We start from the raw sequence: 21898 nt of genomic DNA on the forward strand, positions 1-21898 counted from the left end.
CGAACAAGACAAAGAGTAGCTAAAAGTGAAATCAAGGAAATTAAAGACGAAACAGGTCAGATAATTACTGATGATAAGGGAATCGCTGAGGTATTTAGGGCATATTATAGCAGGTTATATAAGGAGGAGTTAGTCCGGGATAGGAGTGAAATAGAGCAGTATCTAGAGAACATCCCGGGTAAAGTACTTAGTGAAGAGGATAGAGAATATCTGGATAATGACATAAGCGATGAGGAGATAAACGATGCAATACTGGGCTTACCAAATGGGAAAGCAGCTGGACCCGATCTGATTCCAGGAGAATTTTATAAAATATTCTTACCCTCAATATTCAAAGAATTAGCGAGAACTTTCAAAGGAATTCAGCAAGGGCAGGCAATCCCGGGCAGCTGGGCGGGAGCTGACATTGTAATTCTACTAAAAAAAGGGAAGGATCCGACAGAACCCGGATCATACCGACCCATCACATTAATCAATGCAGATACCAAAATATTCTCAAAGATACAGGCAGCTAGACTCGCCAGGGTAATTACTCAACTGGTGAGTGACAACCAACACGGGTTCATACCTCACAGAGATACCACAACACATGCTAGGAAAATGATAACACTGTTTGATATTCAGGAAGGGGATGGGAAACCAATGGCCACTTTGTTACTCGACGCTGAGAAAGCATTCGATAGGGTAGCATGGGAGTATTTATGGGTTGTTTTGAGAAGAGGGGGAGTGGGCGAAACATTTATCAAAGTAATACAATCACTCTACTCAAATCCAACAGCAAGTGTCAGGATAAATACAGGTCGCACGAAACCCTTTAATATTACCAGGGGCACAAGACAGGGGTGCCCTTGTTCACCTTTATTGTTTGCAATGTATATAGACCCTCTAATATACAAATTAGAACAAAATGCAAGAATTGAACCACTACTTTCTAAGAGGGGAGATATAAAGGTTCTTGCATATGCAGACGACATAGCGGTTATAACACCCAACCCAATGGATGCGATAAGGGAAATAGAATCAGAGGCAGAGCTGTTTGGGCGAATAGCGGGTTATGCATTGAACAAAAATAAGACACAAATTATTAAAAACGCACACACAGATTGCACAGATACACGGGTGGTTAATGAAGGTAAATACTTGGGTATTATTATCACAGCAGATTTAGGAAAGTTGGTGGAAATCAATATCACTCCTATTCTCATAAAAACGAAAAAAGACCTGGATAGGATACACAATCTGCATATGACAATTGTTGGGAGGGTTAACTATGTGAAAATGAACCTGCTCCCCAAAGTGCTATATTTGTTTAGAACAATTCCGCTGTTTTTTAATTTGATATGGTTTAAGAACTTAGAGAATATGGTAAATCGCTTCGTATGGGCACAAGGGAAGACAAGGAGGGCACTGAAATATATGTCACTACCTTATGATAAGGGAGGATGGTCTCTACCAGACCTCAGGATGTATTATTGGGCAGCGGCTCTGCAACAAATGACCTGTTTATTGGGAGGGATCGAAGGAGAGGAGGATTTACATACAGGGTCTTTAGAAGTGTATGGCTTAATTTTGGGAGATGAAGCTAATAATGCTTTTCTGAGATATACGGAGCCAAGCTACTTCAAGCGAACTAGGTTTAAGACACTGGAAGCCGCCAATAAGATCTGGAAGGCATTTAAGAAGAGTTTCGGTCTGGGTAGACTCCATGGATATACGAGACTAGTAGGGGACACAACACTACCCTCGGATATTTTCTCGGATGTAATCTTTAAAGAATGGGTTAGACAAGGAATTAGAAACATGGGAGACTTGATGGGGGAATTAGGGGTACGGCAATTTGCAGAGCTCCAACAGGAATTCGGGGTTAGTAATAGGTCTTTTTTCAAGTACTTACAGATAAGAAGTTTTTTAGGTAATAAACGTGGCGGTCAGGCGGGATTTAAGGAGAACTCAATACTACAGATGATGGAAGCAGAGCGGCCATGTACAATTAAACGGCTGTATGCAGCATTAATAGATCATAGAGGGGACGACTTAGGGAAGTATGAGACCAAATGGATGGAGGCACTAGGAATTTCTGGAGGGACATTTACAAAATCACTAACCTTGGGGCATGAGGTACTATGTCTGGCATCACTAAAAGCACAACATTACAAAACTTTGTTTAGACTTTACTATACCCCAGCTAGGATCGCTCAGTGGGGAGGAATACAGGGGGTGAGGTGCCCGCGATGCGATAGTTCAGAGGCAGACATAATCCACATGTTCGCAGGGTGTCCAATCCTCTCATCACTCATAAACAGTATTGAAATGTTCTGTGATAAATCATTGGCTTTCAAAGTGAAATTGACACCTGATGTAATAATGTTAGGCCTCGAGGCACCCAATATAGAACAACATAGTGCAGGTGGTTTCATATTTGTGGCAATGGCCGTACTACGTCTTTGCATAGCGTCTGTATGGAAAGATAAATTGGCTCCCTCCTTCCAGCAGTGGTTGGCTAAGCTATTGTATATGCACAACCTTGAGAAGGCTATTTATGCTAGAAAGGGGAAAAAAGGGAGGGCACTGGGGCTACAGCTGTGGAAGCCGATATCCGATTGGAAAGACAGGATGTTAAATGTATAAGGGGGTGACACAAGGTAGTAGGCCCTGAAGAAGCGAATGTCAAGTTTTTTTCTTCTTTCCCTCCTACTTTAAATACTTAAAGTTTTAGTTGGTAGTCTTAAATTAGGACTTCTTTGCTGATTCTGTTATTTTATATCGTATTCTGTAAGAAATGTTATTACTGCAATATGTATCATCTGTAAATAAGTAATGAGAAATGAAAAATTTGTTACGGCGCGGGGTGGGGGGGGGAAAATTGTTGTAAAATGTCAATAAAAAAAAAAAAAAAAAAAAAAAAAAAAAAAGAACGTTGAGACATGAACTTTTGACCTGTGCCTTCAGCAAGGTGCAGAATGAGGTGTAACCATGGAAACAGCCGGAGATGGCAGTTGGTGATGGGTTCACTCTTTGGTGCCTCTGTATCTGACTCTGTTCTGTGGTGGCAGGCGGACAACTGTTTGCTATTGTAGAGATGAAAGGGTAATAAGGAGAGAAATACGACATAGCGTTTGGCCTGTAGTAGCGTGGGAGCAGTGATTAACTCTGAGTGAAGCGGAACTGTGGCGGTGTTTGGTAACAATAAAAAAAATTTTTTAACAGTGGTATAACTGTCTGTACGGTGCGCGACCTACTAAGAAAAAGTTCACGGGCCGTAATTGGCTTGCAGGTTCTAGTATCAGTAAGTGAGGTCGAGAAAAGAAAACATTCAGGACTTTATTTATGAAGGCCTTGCGCCACCGGTGCGTCACTGTTTCCCATTTTAAAAAATGAGGCACCGCCGGCGGAAGGTCTTCATAAATAAGGTCCTCAGTGACTACAGTTAAGGTTATGTGGAACCCATGAATCGTTTTTCAATATGAAATCATTTCAGTTGAGATTATGGATTAAAAGAGAAACCGTGAATATTTGAAATGTTTATTTAGAAATGTACTGTTTTAAAGGCAAATCATTATGTGATATGAGTACATAAATTGCAAAAAACACAGTAATTGGTATTGTCAGTAGTACATGGAATACAAACGCTATAGTTGAAGAAAAATGAATATAGTTGGAAAAAAACATTGTACACTCTTATAAGGAAGTATATTATATTTTAATAAATGGAAGAAGGTCTCTGGCCTTTCAGTTTAGAAACGATATATGAAAATGCAAGTGGTTATACATCATTACTTTATCAATCAGCTGTCTACATGTGAAGCACTATCAAGTTTGTGTTATGTTACTGTGTATGGGGAAAAAAGGCGCCAAAAGTGACAAAATGGCGAGAGGTGCATGTATGTAATCTGTTGGATGCTGCGCAAATCACTATTGAGGAGAACTACTGTATTGAGATATCTTTTGAAGGTTGCAGTATTGCATTTGAAATACAGCACAAGTAACAATGGAAATATTGTTGAAAGAACATATTTTTCTGTAAAGTATTTTAAATTAATAATTTTATAGAAAATTAAAGGAGCAGAGGCATGTGAGGTGGAAATAAGCAGTTGAGATGCGAAATGGCGTTTACAGTTATAAAAAACTCGTTTATAATTTACACATTAATTAGGGTACATGTAGCATATATTAGCGAGTTTTGCATCGAGTACGTTTGAAATAACCTTAGATAAGATATGCAATAGAATTGTTGAGATTATACTGTAAATAAAAAAAGTTGAAAATCGAGTAGCTGAAGAAACAAATGTAGTCCACATAAAAGACCAAAATTTAAACAACACGAAATCATAATGTCCACTGTTAGTAAAGCCAATAGGTCTGTTCTTCAAAAGAAAATATGGAAAAGAACGTGAAGAATATAGGGAAGCAAAAGGAAATGAGGACGTCAATGGCTTGTATAAGAGTTATTGAAGCATTGTTTAGGCAAAATAGGTAGCTTCTGCTTCTAACAGGAAATCACTTTTATCATTTGAAAGTATGTCAGCTATCCAATGGAAAAGAGTAAAGCAGTACTCATGATCTGTTAAAATCGGAGCCTCTTTTATTATCAGAGGGCAGCTCGGTGGGTTTTCAATGTAGTTCTCTGTTAGGAAAGAGTTAACCGTCCATTGTGTAGGCAAAGTATGCAGCAAGTGCTTCTAACAGGAAATCATTGTTATCATCTGAAAACATGTCAGCCATTCAATTGAGAAGATGAAAGGAGCATTCATGATCTGTCATTATTGGAGCGTCTTTTACCATCATAGGACAGCTCGGTGGGTTTTCGATGTAGCTCTCTGTTAGGAAATCTTGCGCCGCTGCGAATATATTCCAATGACCCAGAACTCCTTGTATCACTGCAAAGGCCATAAACCCTCCGTTGCAACAAAGCTGTTCATGATCAAGTAACGGATTCATGAGGTGATTGTAATTCGGTTCAGGAGGTACCAAATTGCAGAGACATAAATCCAGGGCCCATGTGAAATCACAGCTCAGGCAATGAAATACAGGCTGCACACAGGTGAAATACGAATATCGAAATGATAATCGATATGAAGTATTCAAAGTTGAGAGTGGTAAGGTACAGAAGCATTCTCTGTCGAAATAGTTCTAAGTAGTCCGGTTCGTTTGCGAAGGCAGGAGGGACATCCATTTAGAATTTCCCAAGATGGTACAGGAAACGGCGCAGCACTGCCGGTTGTATAGCAACTCCACAGAATTAGGTCGCCGGCTATGCAGTGGAGAGGAGCAGAATGATTTGATAAATTTTTTAGGAGTCTAGTCACTTATATATTGCTTAGTAGATATCAAAAAAGTAGCTTTTCTTGAAGTGGAGGATGCGTTAAAAAATAAGGGAGTTATTTGACCAAGTTGTAAAGCAAGGTCAATTTTTTTTTACATCAATGCTGTTTTTTGTGAATGTTAGCTAAGTGAAAGATATGTGTGTGAGCAGATGCAACGTTCAGTTTTAAATGTGACAATGGAGGTCTTGTTCATGTCTTCCGATTCAAGGTCGGTATTCACTGCCAAATACAAAGATCAAGAAACGCATGCGTGGGGTAGATAGTCTGCATTCTTAAAGGAAAGGAAATGAAGGGTTATTTTTACCGCGTTAGCATTGTCGTTTAAAAAGTTACAGTGATTTTCATTATATGTTAAGAAAGTGTCACTGATGAAGACTGAAAATAAATCCTTATAAATAATAGGGACTGGTGTATTTTAGAAAAGGTGTGTAACATTACATGAATTGTAAAAAAAAATAATGTAATTGAAAGTGTATGGTTTGAAAATGAAAAGTAGAGGTTTATAGTTCACGTTTTGAAAGCGGTTCTAGAGGGTCAGATGCATGATAGATTTATAAAAAATAGAACATGTTTTTCAATAGTATTATGGAAAAAATATGTGCCTTTATGTACTATTTAGATTATCTGCCTGTTGCCTATTCTTTGAGTTTTAGTAATCCTGTGTTTATAAGTTTTGCAGGGGCGGTTTGAGGTTCATGGTGGGTTTGGGCAGGGAGGGTAGCTTGGGGGTTTGTAATAGGGGGTCCGGGTGGGGTGGAGTGTGGAGTTTAGTGAAGAGTGAGGGGGGCGGGGGGTTAGGGTGTTTGGTAATGAAGCAGAGTCAGAGGACGCCAAATTTCTTTTATGGGGTGCCACGGAAATATGTATTTATTCTCAGAGGTTTATTATATTAAGGATATATATTAACATGGTGGCTCTTGTGGTTTTGTGCATGTGTATAATGCTGGCCCTGTAGTTTTTGTCTATGGACCTCATTACGACACAGGGGAGCCACGTTGCACAGTGTGAGATCAGAAAATTAGGAAATAAAACTTTATAATTTTAAGGGCTCTAATCGATACAAATCGCCCGTTCTCGGTGTAAAAAATATCACCGCTATTGGTGGTATTTTCTACGGTGTTAGTGCTCGAAGGAGAATAGTAACATATATGTGAAATAAAATTATGTAACAGGCTCAGCATTTCACATTATCGCGTGAAAACAAAATTTGTTCTCACATAGCAATAAGTCTCTTACAATTAAGGGACGGAGTGTATACAGTGCTATTTACAACTCTGCTATGTGAACGATGTCGAATATTTCATAAGAGGAGTTTTAAAAGGTTTTCGATAAACTGGTTTTCCAGGGAAGTGGGTGGAGTGTTCCGTGTAAATTGCAGAATAGAAACTAGTAAGAACCAATTGGAAGTGTTGTTTTAAAGTCACATGACTGCACATGCGTGTCTCGACGCCTGTACGCGATAGGTGGGTGCGCGTACTCGGTCGCACACTAAATGTAAGCGGCGAAAAAACATCTTATAATATGCTCTTGGAGCACGTTTTGGTAGAAAGAGGTAGTTCTGAAAAGAACTTTTTTTTTTTTTTTTTGGGAAACAAGTGTTATGATGCTTTTGATTTCTTAAAGTTGCTACGACATTTTTCAGTAATGTCATACTATCCATATAAAGTGAAGAAATTTAACTTTTCTAGGAGCATTTATGACTCTCAATTTTGTGTTTAATTAGAGTAAAGCTTTGCTCTCCGTATACAAGAAGTTTTCCACAGTTCGTGCATTTCATGTGCACGTTCGCCAGATATGGTTTCAAGTCCATTTCAGCACTCGATGGAGATACAGGTCGTCCACCGGAAGATGTGCTGATTACTTCTGATGGTAATAGCGTGGCCTCCGTTTTTCTTGTCAAAGGTGGTCGCTCATTTCCTTCAGATTCGGAAGATGAATGCGGAACGGTAGCCATTGCAGCGAAGTCTTCGGGAAGATGTTCAACGTTGTTCTCTCTTGAGAGTAGAAAAGAAAGTGATGGAAGTGGGTGGAGTGCTGCATGTAAATTCCAGAATAGAAACTACCAAGAACCAATTAGAAGTGTTGTTTTGAAGTCACATGACTTCACCAGCAAGTGTCAGGTCCTGTACGCGATAGGAGGGTGCGCGCACCCGGTCTCGCACTAAAATAAAGCGGCGAAAAAACATCTCATATTATGCTCTTGGAGCACGTTTTGGTAGAAAGAGGTAGTTCTGAAAAGAACTTTTTTTTTTTATTTTTTTTTTGGAAACAAGTGTTATGATGCTTTCGATTTTTTTAAGTTGCTACTACATTTTTCAGTATGTAATACTATGAAAATGAAGTAAAGACATTTATTTTTTCTTGGGGCATTTATGACTTTCAATTTTGAGTTGAATAAGAACGAGGCTCTGCTCTCCGTACAAAAGAATTTCTCCACACTCGTTGTATTTCATGTGCACCTTCGCAAGATATGGTCTCAAGTCCATCTCAGCACTCGATGGAGATACAGGTCGTCCACCAGAAGATGTGCTGGCCACCTCTGATGGTAATAGCGTGGCCAGGGCTCTTGTCGATGCTTTTGCATAATGCACAGGGTGCCTTTGTTTAACATGCCGCTGCATGGTGTGTATAGAAAAGGAATATTTTTTATTTGGATTTCCCCTTGAGAGCTCCGAATTGCATATCGTGCAGGTTACTTTTGGCGCATTCACTTTCTTTTGATCTTTAGGATAAGTAAAAAATTGCCAAATGAAAAATTCCTTTTTTCTTCTTAACGGTGGTCGCTCATTTCCTTCAGATTCGGAAGATGAATTCGAAAGGGCAGCCATTTCAGCAAAGTTTTCCGGAAGATGCTCGATGTTGTTGTCTCTTGAGAGCAGAAAAGATTGTGAGGAAAGTGGGTGGAGTGCTTCGTGTGAATTCCAGAACAGAAACTACTGGAAGTCTTGTTTTCAAGTCACATGACTTTACATGTGCTTCTCAGGACGTGTAGGCGGTGACACTATCTAGTTACGAACGTGATTACATACTTAGGAACTAGCATTCAAAAAAACTATGAAATTCACTGAAAAAACCATAGGTTTTACACACGTTATAGTTAGGAGATAGCATTTGAAAAATCTATAAAATTCACTGAAAAAACCATAGGTTTGACACCAGTTATAGTTAGCTGGAAATTTTACTGACATAAAACCAATGAAATTCCACGTTATAGTTAGTTAGACTCACTATAACTTGCGCGTGTAATGCACTGCTGATGACATCACATATTACATCACTCATGACATGGTCAGTTACATCACTCATGACATCACTGATGACACCATCCAGTGAATGTGTGTCTTTCTGAAAAATAAATATGTTTTATATATGTATATGTAAAGGTCGATGGAAGAATAAATGCTTAAATAAGTGTCTAAATGGATTTTTTTTTAAAAATTGATTGGTAACTGGCTTATTAAGTGTATCTTAGTGAATACATATATTAGCGAGTAATGTTTATAAATTTAAATATATGTATCAGTGTTTCACTTTGTGTATAAGTGGCTGTATGGGTTGGTGAGTAGCTACATGTGTGTGTATATGGGTTATTATAGTTTTTTTTTAATATCAGTATGAGTGTCTGTGTGGTTTGGTGGGGGTGTTACTTAGCACATAGATGTATCAAAGACTGACTCACTGTTTGTATGTTTTTTTAAAACAGCATATGTGCAGGACTGTATGAGTAGATGAGTGTATATATGTGTGTGTTAGTGATTGAATGCCTATCTCAGTAGTGTGTTTATCAGTAACAAGATACATTTTAATCTAGTATATGTGAGTATTGATGTATATAAGTCAGTATATGTGAAAGTGAGAGATTGTAAGAGTTCCTGTTTAAATAAGTATGTGTTTCTATCAGTGATTGTTTAAAAGAGTACATATGTATAAGTTTCCTTAGAAGTAAGGTGGTAGTGTGTGTATATCTGTATATGCAAATAAATGGATGTTTATTAGTTTATTTGCATATGTGAGTATATGTGTGAGTAACTTGTTGATGACTGTTGGTGTGTAACAGGATGAATAGGTGTATCACTACATATGATGAGTGAGTATATGTATGAGTGACTATATAAAACTGTTGGTGAATGTGTGAATGTGTACATAGATGGTGAAATTACTGAATTCGTTGTTGTAACTGGTATGGGTATATCCACTTTTTTGAAAATGTTAGTTTCTATTTTTGAATATGTGTTTCAAGGGTTACTTTACAGTGAAAGGAGATCAGTCACTGTGTCACAAGGATGGTGTCATCAGTGATGTCATGAGTGATGTAACTGACCATGTCATGAGTGATGTAATATGTGATGTCATCAGCAGTGCATTACACGCGCAAGTTATAGTGAGTCCAACTAACTATAACGTGGAATTTCATTGGTTTTATGTCAGTAAAATTTCCAGCTAACTATAACTGGTGTCAAACCTATGGTTTTTTCAGTGAATTTCATAGGTTTTTCAAATGCTATCTCCTAACTATAACGTGTGTAAAACCTATGGTTTTTTCAGTGAATAAATATATATATATATATATATATATACCAGCTCCCACCTCATTTCACGAAACAACAACGACCGCACATAACTTGCAGGGGAAATTCAGTATTATTCAAAACCGAACACCATGTAGTGGGAAAGGATGCGTTTCGGCATCGCACCTTTTCCACTTTAGGTGGAAACAGGGAAGGGTGCTTTTTTTTAAATAAAACATGAACAATAAAGAGGACAGCATATTCTCTCCTAGTGCATTTCATTAACATAAAAGAAAGACAAACATACTGCCACTATGCTATATGGCATCTTTCTGTGCCAAATGAAATTGTCATTTAAATAAAGCTCTTGGGTTACAATCCAACATATATTGTTACGCATTCATGTTTGTTAGCACTTTTTAAGGTCCTGAATGGACTGGAAGACGAATCAGGTATATGTTCAAATATTTACATTTCATTTTCAGAAAACAATTCATTATCTTTTAAGGCATATGCCCAACGCCATATTAATTTCATAGTAGCATTTAGTTATCATCAAATTAGAAACACATTTTTACAGAGTTTCCAGAGTTCATTGGTGCTAATAATTATATACACATGATCAAAAAAATATATATATAGAGATGGAAACTCATAACCTTGGAAACCTGAGATTCGGCAGGCAATATTACGTGGTCTTACAATATTGAGTCCGGAATAGGCAGCAGTAATCAGAGTGTATCTGCACAATAGTGTCCTATATGGGCAATTATATTCTGAAATTCAAGTTCTAGGGTCTATATACATAGGAATTGGGATATCTACATCCCAAGAACTTAATTCACCATAGGTTTTCAACATTTATGCTCATGAGTCATTTTAACCTTCAGTCTTATTATTCTTATCACATACAGCAAATATGGTAACTACGATCAAATTAACTAGTTGACTGTGTACCGTCACCCAATTGTATATGGCTTGACTTTGTGAATTACAGCTTTCACAAGTGGATTGCAAGCTCTTCTTCAGTGTTTAATCTATCAGGAGCTTTGGTTTGTAGATCCACTATATACCTGGACTCCAACCTGCATAACTTGAGTTCTCTATTCCCCCCTCTCTTGTGTGCTGCTACATGATCGATAATGAAGAATCCCAACACCCTGTCGATCTGATGGAACTGATCAAAATGTCTTGCGACAGGATAGGTGAAATCACGTTTCTAAATGAGCCTAGCGTGTTTTAAAACCCTTCGTTTAGTGGGGTGAATTGTATTTCCAATGTATATCTTTCTACATGGACACACTAGACAGTATACACAAAAAGGGGTAGTGAAAGTTATGTATTTGTTAATAGTCTTTTTTTCTCTCCTGCCTGGAATTTCATAAGTGAGGGGTTTTGGACTATTTTTGCAGGTCTTGCATTTGGAACATGGAAAGAATCCTGTCAGATTACCTAATCTTGGGTTCTGGGGGATCCCTTCAAAATGATTATGTACTAGAGAGTCTTTCAGGGATCGACTACGCCTAAATGTTATTTGGGGATGTTCGACTAGATTCTTTTCAATTATAAAATCTGATTTAAGAATTTTCCAATTGAGTGACAGAATAATTCTAATGTCATTGGAGTCACTCGAGAAAGTTGTTATGAATCTCAGTGTGTTTTCTGCTGTATTCACTTGAGGTGATTTGTCATCAAGAAGGGTTTGCTGAGGAATTTTTTCTACCCTACATAAGGTGTCATTCAGTTGAATAGGGGCATATCCTCTTACTACAAATCCCTCAGTGGATTCCTTGGCTGCCTGCTGAAAATCAATTTCATTAGTGCAATTTCTCTTAATTCCACGTATGGTATGTTTTTTTGAAGTTTTGGGATGGTTGCTTTGAGCATCCAAGATCAAGTTGCCTGCTGTGGTTTTTCTAAAGAGTTTAGTACAAATTGATCATTCATTTATAAAAACTTTAAGGTCAAGAATGTATTAATTTTTTTAGAAGAGTTTTATATAGAGCGAACTTAACCCGAATCGGGTATCAGAGCGCTTTACATAGCACCAGTTACGTTACATGAGGACACACATTCATTTTTGTTAGGCATGGGGAGATGAAGTGATTTGCCCAGAATCACAGGATGTTTTGGCGTCATTTCCGAAACTCGAACCCAGTTCCCCAGGTCCAAGGTTGAGCGCCCTAGCCATTAGGCCAACTCCTCTCCCCTACTTTAGATGCACTGATGTGACTACTAAAATGAAGGTTTACTGTGTTGGTGATGAGTTCCCTGTTGTATGCTTCTGCTTCTGAATATGATCCTTTCCAAAGAATAAATAGATCATTGATGTAACAATACCAGCCTACTACAGATGAGACCCAGCAGCTGTTACCGTCAGCCCCGGCCACCTGCTTCTCCCACCAGCCTACGAACAATTTGCGTAGCAGGGGGCGAAGCAGGTGCCTATCGCCGTGCCTTTGGCCTGTCTGTAGAGCTGTCTTTGGAAAGTGAAGATATTATTAGTTAAGCAAAAGACCAAGAGCTCTATCAGCATTTCAGTATGTTGTGAGAATTTTATATATATAAAAATTATTAACAAAATGTGAAGAAAAAAATGTAACATATTAAAAATATGTAAAAAACATATTATAACACTAATTACATATAACATAAACTTACAGATATTATATAAAATAAAATATTAAATAAATGTACAAAGAAATAATTATTTTAAACTAGAAAATATTTACAAACAAAAAAGATAATTAAAACATAAATGTATTAATTTTATTTCCTACACTATAACACCACACCAATAACAAAACACTTCAACATTTTTAATGAAAGTTATTTACATAATTAATATAATTAAGTAAAAAAATATTATCAATAAACATTCATTGACTACACATGCTTTAACACCATAATATCCACAACACACACCAAATTAAGCAATTAAATAATAAAGGACAATTAAACTATTCCTAATAAAAACTAATCATGAATAATTAAAATGTATTTAATACCCAGCCTTTACTCCTTTAAAAGTAGAAACAAAACACACAAAAATAAACAATTACCCAAAATAAATATCAAATAAGTAAGAATATTTAACAACTATATATAATTAATTAAACACAAATTACTTCCCACCCTTTACTCCTGCAAAACCACAAATCACACCTAAAATAAATTACACAATTACCATCATTAAGCACCAATTAATTTATTAAAATAATTAACAACCAATTATGAATCCATCAATTAAAAAAAATACTTCCCACCCTTTACACCTATAAACCCCACAACACACACCAAAAATTATTTTCAAAACTACCAAAATGAATAACCAATTAATTAATTAAAATCAATAACCAATTATTAATTCCTTCCTAATACATTACTTGCACATTTAACACTATAACATCTCAATTAATCAAATATTAGTAAATAAAAGGTAATCAATAAATTGTATAGAATTATATTAGTTGTAAATGTAAATGTATTTGAGCTTATATAGCGCACAGCTACCCGCAGTGGGTTTCCCGGCGCTTGCTTAGGGAACCCGTCCTGGTATTCCCCTGTGAGATAGCCCCAGCAGGGTATCCACAAGGTGAAAGTCAGGCATCCCGCCGCGAGGGGCCGTTGTGGAGATTAAGCAAGCTATTGCCCAGAGTCGCAGAGTGTGAACCCGTGAGTCGAGAAGGCACCGGAGCGAGAATAATCGAGTCCGTGGAATTTTTAGGCCAAGACCCGCCGAGGCGGGGAATTGAACCCTGGTCCTGGACCGATCTCAGCTTCCGGGTCTGCCGCCTCTAACCCCTGAGCCACACTTCCCCACGCTATTCCCCTATAAACCCACAACCCGCTACGGAACTAAAAACACAACATTCAAATAATTATTTTTCAATAAATTTAATATGATTAAATTACTTCCCACCCTATTCCACTATAAACCCACAACCCGCTATGGAATTAAAAGAGCAAAATTCAAATAAATAACAAATTAATAAGAACTAAAAATGTAACACATATATTAAAAATACAAACAATTGTTATACAAAAAAACTTACATCACAACCATATAAAATAGATAAAAAAAATACATAACAATAATAAAAAACGATATTTTTAGCAACTATTTTTTTGCAAAAAATATCACACACTTCAATATTTTTAAAATCGATATTACTTACCTTAAGTCGATATTCATGACCAGGATATTCTTCAATATTTCTGTTCCACGATAATAATGATTAATGAATATTTGTGCAACTCAATATTTTGTACTCAATATTCTGTCTCTGCACCGACAGAGACTCTGTCTCCTTATCATGCTTCCACATCATGCTAATGCTACACAAGGTATTCAAGTGAATACCACTGAACACGAGACGGACGGTCACCTAGGTTCTTATCACAAGAACTATTAATTATGGGAATGCCCTCTAAATTGGAATTCCAGCTCACATCCTATGCTAACTCCAAACCATCCAGAACACCACCACTAGACTCATTCTCAACATCCTGCAAAATAATCAAATCTCACCCCACTTCAACAATCTACACTAGCTCCTAGTCCAGGAAAGATGCACGTTCAACCTACTCACCCATGTCTACAAAGCTCTCCACAACACCAGCCTAGCTTACCTCAAATTCTACCAAACCCTTCGACACCTTTGATCTGCATCCCAGGCAAGAACACAACTCCCTCACATCAAGGAGAGCAGTTGCGGAGGACTCAGCTTCTCATACCTCACAGCCAAGTCCTGGAATGACCTCTTGAAACACTTCAGAACCTTCCCTCTCTCCTGGACTTCCAAAGGAGCCTCAAGACATGGGCCTTCCAGACAGAACGGATATGAGCTCCTCCCCGCTCAGGCCTGCCCTACCCAGCACGTGGCTACCGTTACAGGTGAATAGACATGCTCTACAAATTCACATAACAACATTTTTAAACTGCTTTTTCCACCTGGCGAAAAAAAAACCTTTTGCCAGGCTTAAACCTTCTTCTTTAATACCTATAAGTCACCTCTAGGTTAGGGCCTGAAATCGGGCGTAAGGTGCTCTGCCATCTGATCTTTGGATCCAGCAGAACCGATGCATCTCCTCTTCTGCACGGCGCAACCCTGACCAGAACCAACGCATCACCTCTGCTGTATAGACTTTCCCATCGCAGGGAATTTCATCGACCTCACAGCCTCATCAAAAATGCTGCTGCATGACACATCTTTTGCGCACTTTTGGCCTAGGCCCTCGCATCACCAGCCCCTTGTCCACAGCATCCTTGACGATAACGCTGGACTCCATACTGTAGCCTCACAGCTCCTCAGATTCAACATATTGCTCCTGCTGTGCAATGCATCCTTGACGCTGGACTTCCCATCACAGGCTTCTTGACAACAGGATCCTCTTCAATGATGCATGACCTCGTATCACAGCCTCGCAGCTCCTCTGAACCAATGCACCACTTTTGCTGTGCAACACATCTTTGACACAGGACCTCACGACTCCCCGCGACCAGGTTTTATGGTACTTTGTTCAGCCGGACTAAGGAGGACCGCACTCCATCATGGTCAGCCGGAAATTGTGACCTTGTCCCTGTTCAGCATGACCAGGTCCCCACAGTTGGCGAGATGTGCTTTTTGGCACTATTTTCACTGAAATCTTCAAAATTGCATATCTCCGATTTAACTGACTGTGTTTTCTCATTTTGGTGTTTTATTTATTTATTAAAATTGTCTCTGTTTTTCTAATCCGGTGTGGGACCATTTTTATGTGGTGTTTTCACTTTATTGTTGTTTGAATTGTTGCACGAATACTTTACACAAGTTAAGCCGGACTGCTCTGTGCCAAGCTACTCGAGGTTTGAGCACAGGTTAATTTGGGGTTTGCTTGTGACTTCACCCTGACAAGAAGTGTGTTTGCTGCTTGAAAAGGGTTTCACCCCTCCTTCCAACCAGTAACCCAGTTTGTTACAGTCAGTGAAACTATTTCAGAGTATTTTAGGGAAAACAAATCACATTTCCAATCCAAGTGAGCTAGGTCGATCTGAACAGTGCGCTGAAAGTGTAACATTTTTTCATAATATTCAAAAGAGAACTTTTGAAAAAGAACATTTAGTGTATTTATTTCTAAAGTACACCAATGGTGCACACCCAAGGTCACCAGAAAGAGAGACTATCCTAGGCTCTGCCCTATTCCACACCTTGCCCCTAGCATGCTCTTCAGCTCTAATATGTATGTGACTCCTCCTTAAATCCATTGCTGATCATAATCCTACCACCACAAATTTCTACAGTGCTTTGTTGTTGTTTTTTTTATTATTATTTTCTTTATTGGTTTTCGTAAACAAGGAAGAGAAGTACAATGTATATGTTTCAATCCAAAATAAAAACCGGGGGGGTGGAGAAATTAGAAAGGAAGATAAAAACAAAATGGAAAAAACACGGAAAAAAAGAAACAGCCACAGCGATCATGAATGTACATCATTTTTCGTTACCGGAAAGACATTACAACATATACTGATAACCACATATATGAGACCTCAGTATATACTTCAGGATCTACAACGCTAGGGTGCCCACCATTAAGTTCCCTCATTTCTGGACTTCTAAATAGCTTAAAGTGCCTTGTTGGTTATTAATGAAGTGCAATTGATTGATCTGACCTCACAAACTATCTTGTTTCAGCCTTCAGCTGCCCCCTGCACCCACTCCTCACGAATTCCAACCCATGGACTTGAGAAGTCACACTGCAATATGCTGAGTCCTAGCAATGTTACCATACCCCACAGAAGACATAACTCAATAAAAGAAATAATCAAGACTTGTAATGCTTATAAACAATATCCAGGAATAAGTATAACATGCATTGTCAAAGCCAAAGGTAGGGTGTTGGCTGCAAGGCTTTTGGTTTTGCCAATGCTTGTTTTACCATGTTATCGAAAAAGAATGTTGGAGAAGCTCCCACGCCTTCAATGAAGAAGCCTTTGTGCAGATGTGAATGACACAACACACCAATTGGTGACAGCAAATATAATAAATATATTCAATTTCAGTACAATTAAATAGTCTGGACCAACACCAGTGCTAAATATGACTTTCTAAATATCACAATGTACTGGTCACTGGGACCCAAGGTGCACTAATGAGCCATAACTCGTGCGCCCCATTAATCTGTCAGCGCTTTTTGCCTCAGTTCCTGCTCCTGTCTAGATTACTCTTTAAATCAGCAGCGATTGTCAGTAGATGCCGAGATATCTGACTGAGGGAGACTCCCTCGTCGATAGTATATCCCGTGCTATATACAACTTTTAATGTCGCAGTGCTTTACCTTCACAGAGTGCGCTTAGATCGCGATTTCCCCCTGCAAGGGCGTCAGGCTTCTCCGGAGCACCTCTCTCTGAAGTAGAAGAGCAGGTTCCTCAGCAGGAGACCCGGAAACGCAATCTCCTTTCACTTTCACGTGTAGAAGACAACGGCTGGATTGATCAGTCAGCACGTAGCAGTGTGTAAGGAAGGAATACTGACTGACAGTGCATAACGAGCTCGACCGCCAAGTTTGGTTGAATGTGTTCACACTGCTATCAGGGCAGAGCCTTCGGGCAGGTAGGTGCGTAGCATACGTGTCCAGAAACATATCCATGCATTCGTAGAATCTACAGGACCTACACAGAAGGATGTCAATTGAATTGAACGATTCTTGTCTTTTTCCAGAGGTCGTACTTTCTTTTTCAGTTTACCATCTCTGACACGTTGTCACCAATAAAGTTATGCCAAGTAAAATTATTAAAAAATCTAACTCCCAAAAGATAGTAGCCTTATGAACTAATGTTTTTTTGCTTGTGCACTTCATTGTTACATGTTAGCATAGTATATTAATTATAATTATGTAGAGTATCAATTGGATATAGTCTGATAGCCGTTGTTTCTGAGATGTCTCAATTTAAAACAACAATAGTTTTCAAATTAGGAGGGCCACCTAGGAACACAGACTCCAGACTTTTAAGAAGAAATCCGAAAAAGGCAGTCTTATTTTCTTTCGATGGTAGGAGTTTTTGAGCAGCAGTACTCGTTCTTGGGGAAATTAAGCCAGATGTATCAAGCATTTTTCAAGTCGCTCTTGGGCCGTTTGGGATCTGAAAAATGTCAAACACTTCAATATTTTTAAAATCGATATTACTTACCTTAAGTCGATATTCATGACCAGGATATTCTTCAATATTTCTGTTCCACGATAATAATGATTAATGAATATTTGTGCAACTCAATATTTTGTACTCAATATTCTGTCTCTGCACCGACAGAGACTCTGTCTCCTTATCATGCTTCCACATCATGCTAATGCTACACAAGGTATTCAAGTGAATACCACTGAACACGAGACGGACGGTCACCTAGGTTCTTATCACAAGAACTATTAATTATGGGAATGCCCTCTAAATTGGAATTCCAGCTCACATCCTATGCTAACTCCAAACCATCCAGAACACCACCACTAGACTCATTCTCAACATCATGCAAAATAATCAAATCTCACCCCACCTCAACAATCTACACTAGCTCCTAGTCCAGGAAAGATGCACGTTCAACCTACTCACCCATGTCTACAAAGCTCTCCTCAACACCAGCCTAGCTTACCTCAAATTCTACCAAACCCTTCGACACCTTTGATATGCATCCCAGGCAAGAACACAACTCCCTCACATCAAGGAGAGCAGTTGCGGAGGACTCAGCTTCTCATACCTCACAGCCAAGTCCTGGAATGACCTCTTGAAACACTTCAGAACCTTCCCTCTCTCCTGGACTTCCAAAGGAGCCTCAAGACATGGGCCTTCCAGACAGAACGGATATGAGCTCCTCCCCGCTCAGGCCTGCCCTACCCAGCACTTGGCTACCGTTACAGGTGATTAGACATGCTCTACAAATTCACATAACAACATTTTAAACTGCTTTTTCCACCTGGCAAAAAAAAAACCTTTTGCCAGGCTTAAACCTTCTTCTTTAATACCTATAAGTCACCTCTAGGTTAGGGCCTGAAATCGGGCGTAAGGTGCTCTGCCATCTGATCTTTGGATCCAGCAGAACCGATGCATCTCCTCTGCTGCACGGCGCAACCCTGACCAGAACCAACGCATCACCTCTGCTGTATAGACTTTCCCATCGCAGGGAATTTCATCGACCTCACAGCCTCATCAAAAATGCTGCTGCATGACACATCTTTTGCGCACTTTTCAATCAATCAATCAATCAAAGACATTTATAGAGCGCACTACATACCCGTAGGGTCTCAAGGCGCTGGGGGTGGGGGGGTGCCGCTACTGCTCGAACAGCCAGGTCTTCAGCTTCTTCCTGAAGGAGAGGTGGTCTTGGGTCAGGCGCAGGTCGGTCGGGAGGGAGTTCCAGGTCTTGGCGGCCAGGTAGGAGAAGGACCTTCCTCCTGAAGTCGCTCTTCGGATGCGGGGGACGGCGGCGAGGGCGTGGTTGGCTGATCGGAGGTGGCGTTTGGGAGCGTAGAAGTTGATTCGGCTGTTGAGGTAGCTCGGGCCTTGGTCGTGTAGGGCTTTGTGTGCGTGGGTGAGGAGGCGGAAGGTGATTCTTTTGTTGACGGGGAGCCAGTGTAGGTCTCTCAGATGTCCGGAGATGTGGCTGGTTCGTGGGATGTCGAGGATGAGTCTGGCTGAGGCGTTCTGGATCCGCTGGAGTCTCTTTTGGAGCTTGGCGGTGGTACCGGTGTAGAGGGTGTTGCCGTAGTCCAGTCGGCTAGTGACGAGGGCCTGGGTGACGGTCTTCCTGGTCTCAGTGGGGATCCACCAGAAGATCTTCCGTAGCATGCGTAGGATGTTGAAGCACGCCGAGGAGACGTTGTTGACTTGCCTGGTCATGGAGAGGGAGGAGTCCAGGATGAATCCCAGGTTGCGTGCATGGTCTGTCGGTTTGGGTGCGGTGCCCAGGGCGGGAGGCCACCAGGAGTCGTCCCAGGCGGAGGGTGAAGAGCCCAGGATGAGGACCTCCGTCTTGTCTGAGTTCAGTTTCAGGCGGCTGGTCGTCATCCACTCGGCTACCTCTTTCATCCCTTCGTGCAGGTTGGCTCTGGCGGCGGCGGGGTCGTTGGTCAGGGAGAGGATCAGCTGGGTGTCGTCGGCGTAGGAGATTATGCTGAGGTTGTGTTGGCGTGCGATGGCCGCAAGGGGGCTCATGTAGACGTTGAAGAGGGTGGGGCTCAGTGAGGATCCTTGAGGGACGCCGCAGATGACTTCGGTGGCCTCTGACTTGTACGGTGGTAGGCGGACTCTCTGTGTTCTTCCGTCGAGGAAGGAGATGATCCATTCCAGAGCCTTGTCCTGGATTCCGACGTTGCTGAGGCGCTGTACTAGGGTGCGGTGGCAGACAGTGTCGAATGCCGCGGAGAGGTCTAGGAGGATGAGGGCCGCTGTTTCTCCATTGTCCATCAGGGCTCGGATGTCATCGGTGGCGGCGATGAGGGCGGTCTCGGTGCTGTGGTTGGCTCGGAAGCCAGACTGTGAGGGGTCGAGGGATCCATTTGTCTCGAGGAAGGCGGCCAGCTGCTTGTTGATGGTCTTCTCAATGACTTTGGCTGGAAACGGGAGGAGCGAGATGGGGCGGTAATTCTTGAGTTCAGTGGGGTCCGCTGTGGGTTTCTTGAGTAGAGCGCTGAGTTCGGCGTGCTTCCAGCTCTCAGGGAAGGTGGCGGTGTCGAAGGATGTGTTGATGATGTCTCGCAGGTGGGGTGCGATGACAGCGTCGGCCTTGTTGAAGACGTGGTGAGGGCAGGGGTCGGTCGGCGATCCGGAGTGGATGGAGTTCATCGTGCGGATGGTGTCCTCGGTGCTGATCGGGGTCCAGGCGTGGAGGGTGGTGGTGGGGGGTGGTTGTTCGGTCGTGGTGTGCGTTGGTTGGTTGTTGAAGCTGTTGTGTATGTCCACGATCTTGTTGTGGAAGTATGAGGCGAGGGAGTTGCAGAGGTCTTGCGATGGGGTGATGTCGTTGTTTCCTGCGCTGGGGTTGGATAGCTCTTTCACGATGTTTGGCCTAGGCCCTCGCTTCACCAGCCCCTTGTCCACAGCATCCTTGACGATAACGCTGGACTCCATACTGTAGCCTCACAGCTCCTCAGATTCAACATATTGCTCCTGCTGTGCAATGCATCCTTGACGCTGGACTTCCCATCACAGGCTTCTTGGCAACAGGATCCTCTTCAATGATGCATGACCTCGTATCACAGCCTCGCAGCTCCTCTGAACCAATGCACCACTTTTGCTGTGCAACACATCTTTGACACAGGACCTCACGACTCCCCGCGACCAGGTTTTATGGTACTTTGTTCAGCCGGACTAAGGAGGACCGCACTCCATCATGGTCAGCTGGAAATTGTGACCTTGTCTCTGTTCAGCATGACCAGGTCCCCACAGTTGGCAAGATGTGCTTTTTGTCACTATTTTCACTGAAATCTTCAAAATTGCATATCTCCGATTTAACTGACTGGGTTTTCTCATTTTGGTGTTTTATTTATTTATTAAAATTGTCTCTGTTTTTCTAATCCGGTGTGGGACCATTTTTATGTGGTGTTTTCACTTTATCGTTGTTTGAATTGTTGCACGAATACTTTACACAAGTTAAGCCGGACTGCTCTGTGCCAAGCTACTCGAGGTTTGAGCACAGGTTAATTTGGGGTTTGCTTGTGACTTCACCCTGACAAGAAGTGTGTTTGCTGCTTGAAAAGGGTTTCACCCCTCCTTCCAACCAGTAACCCAGTTTGTTACAGTCAGTGAAACTATTTCAGAGTATTTTAGGGAAAACAAATCACATTTCCAATCCAAGTGAGCTAGGTCGATCTGAACAGTGCGCTGAAAGTGTAAAATTTTTTCATAATATTCAAAAGAGAACTTTTGAAAAAGAACATTTAGTGTATTTATTTCTAAAGTACACCAATGGTGCACACCCAAGGTCACCAGAAAGAGAGACTATCCTAGGCTCTGCCCTATTCCACACCTTGCCCCTAGCATGCTCTTCAGCTCTAATATGTATGTGACTCCTCCTTAAATCCATTGCTGATCATAAT

The 21898-nt window shown here is 40.7% G+C and overlaps 1 protein-coding gene across 2 annotated transcripts in view; it reads right to left on the minus strand.

The window, feature by feature from the left end:
• LOC147685064 (GTPase IMAP family member 8-like) overlaps positions 1–21898 on the minus strand; it is a 131256-nt gene that overhangs the window by 102400 nt on the left and 6958 nt on the right. Inside the window, exon 1 of one of the 2 annotated variants that reach the window (XM_086940947.1) lies at positions 17150–17262. The exons of the other annotated variant lie outside the window; for it this stretch is intronic. The gene's annotated coding sequence lies outside the window, so the exon portion shown is untranslated. Of the gene's footprint in view, positions 1–17149; positions 17263–21898 lie in introns of those variants that run through there. 2 annotated transcript variants of the gene reach the window in all.

The sequence above is a fragment of the Lissotriton vulgaris genome, chromosome 10 (genome assembly GCF_964263255.1).
Source record: "Lissotriton vulgaris chromosome 10, aLisVul1.2, whole genome shotgun sequence".
Lineage (NCBI taxonomy): Eukaryota > Metazoa > Chordata > Amphibia > Caudata > Salamandridae > Lissotriton > Lissotriton vulgaris.